We start from the raw sequence: 2,500 nt of genomic DNA, 5'->3' as shown, positions 1-2,500 counted from the left end.
TAGGCCCTGTTTGTGCATTAGGAGAAATGCAACATCACACACACACACATGTATGAAAACTACATGCTTTTTCATTTAAAAATGAGTGGTCAGACATATAACGGCATTTATATTGTATTTTTGCGTTGTAGATCATCATAAAAGCACACTATATAGGCCCTGTGTGTGCATTTGGTGAAATGCAACATTGAAATGCTCTTTTAATTTACAAAATCAGACAAAAAAAGGCTTTTATGTTGTAGTTTAGTGTTGTGGATCATCATAAATGCACACTATATAGGCCTTGTGTGCATTATGAGAAATGCAACATCACACACACACAAACATGCATGAAAACGAAGGGCTTTCATTTACAAAATAGTGGTTGGACAAAAAAAATGGCATTCATATTGTATTTTAGAGTTGTGGATCATCACAATATAGGCCCTTTGTGTAAAACACTGGCCTTTAATCTAAATTTACACACTTGCATGATAACAAAATGCTTTTTTTTACTTTACAAAATGAGCGGTCGGACAAAAAACAGGCATTTATATTGCATTTTTGCATTGTAAATCATCATAAAAGCACACCATATAGGCCCTGTGTGTGCATTAGGTGAAATGCAACATCACACACACACACATGCACGACAACGAAATGCTCTTAATTTACAAAAAACAAAACAGTCAGACAAAAGAAGGTTTTTATGTTGTAGTTTAGTGTTGTGGATCATCATAAATGCACACTATAGGCCCTGTTTGTGCATTATGAGACATGCAACATCACACACACACAAACATGCATGAAAACGAAGGGCTTTCATTTATAAAATGAGTGGTCGGACAAAAAAAATGGCATTCATATTGTATTTTAGAGTGGTAGATCATCACACTATAGGCCCTGTGTGTAAAACACTTGCCTTTAATCTAAATTTACACACTTGCATGATAACAAAATGCTTTTTTTTACTTTACAAAATGAGCGGTCGGACAAAAAACAGGCATTTATATTGCATTTTTGCGTTGTAAATCATCATAAAAGCACACCATATAGGCCCTGTGTGTGCATTAGGTGAAATGCAACATCACACACACACATGCATGACAACAAAATGCTCTTAATTTACAAAAAACAAAACAGTCAGACAAAAAAAGGTTTTTATGTTGTAGTTTAGTGTTGTGGATCATCATAAATGCACACTATAGGCCCTGTTTGTGCATTATGAGACATGCAACATCGCGCACACACACACAAACATGCATGAAAACGAAGGGCTTTCATTTATAAAATGAGTGGTCGGACAAAAAAAATGGCATTCATATTGTATTTTAGAGTGGTAGATCATCACACTATAGGCCCTGTGTGTAAAACACTGGCCTTTAATCTAAATTTACACACTTGCATGATAACAAAATGCTTTTTTTTACTTTACAAAATGAGCGGTCGGACAAAAAACAGGCATTTATATTGCATTTTTGCATTGTAAATCATCATAAAAGCACACCATATAGGCCCTGTGTGTGCATTAGGTGAAATGCAACATCACACACACACACATGCATGACAACAAAATGCTCTTAATTTACAAAAAATAAAACAGTCAGACAAAAAAAGGTTTTTATGTTGTAGTTAGTGTTGTGGATCATCATAAATGCACACTATAGGCCTTGTGTGTGCATTATGAGAAATGCAACATCGCGCACACACACACATGCATGCATGAAAACGAAGGGCTTTAATTTACAAAATAGTGGTTGGACAAACAAAATGGCATTCATATTGTATTTTAAAGTGGTAGATTATCACACTATAGGCCCTGTGTGTAAAACACTGGCCTTTAATCTAAATTGACACACTTGCATGATAACAAAATGCTTTTTTTTACTTTATAAAATGAGCGGTCGGACAAAAAACAGGCATTTATATTGCATTTTTGCGTTGTAAATCATCATAAAAGCACACTATATAGGCCCTGTGTGTGCATTAGGTGAAATGCAACATCACACACACACATGCACGACAACGAAATGCTCTTTTAATGTACAAAATAAGCAGTCAGACAAAAAAAAAAGGTTTTTATGTTGTGGATAATCATAAATGCACACTATATAGGCCTTGTGTGCATTATGAGAAATGCAACATCACACACACACACAAATGCATGAAAACAAAGGGCTTTAATTTATAAAATGAGTGGTCGGACAAAAAATGGCAATTATGTAGTATACTATAGGCCCTGACTGTGTGTTAGAATAAAACACTGGCCTTTTATGCATATTTACACACTTGCATGATAACAAAATACTTTTTTTTACTTTACAAAATGAGCGGTCGGCCAAAAAACAGGTATTTATATTGTATTTTAGTGTTGTGGATCATCACTCTATAGGCTCTGTGTGTGCATTAGGAGAAATGCAACATCACACACACACATGCATGAAAACTACATGCTTTTTTCATTGACAAAATGAGCAGTCAGACAACAAAATTCCAATTCTAATGTATGCAAAGAATTATT

The 2,500-nt window shown here is 34.7% G+C and overlaps 1 protein-coding gene across 1 annotated transcript in view; it reads left to right on the top strand.

The window, feature by feature from the left end:
- The window catches only part of prkar2b (protein kinase cAMP-dependent type II regulatory subunit beta), a 32,405-nt gene that overhangs the window by 773 nt on the left and 29,132 nt on the right, over positions 1–2,500 (top strand). The gene's annotated exons all lie outside the window — the stretch shown is intronic.

This window comes from Danio rerio, chromosome 25, assembly GCF_049306965.1.
Source record: "Danio rerio strain Tuebingen ecotype United States chromosome 25, GRCz12tu, whole genome shotgun sequence".
NCBI lineage: Eukaryota > Metazoa > Chordata > Actinopteri > Cypriniformes > Danionidae > Danio > Danio rerio.
Note: the sequence above shows the minus strand (reverse complement) of the source record. Positions and strands in the feature narration are given on the sequence as shown.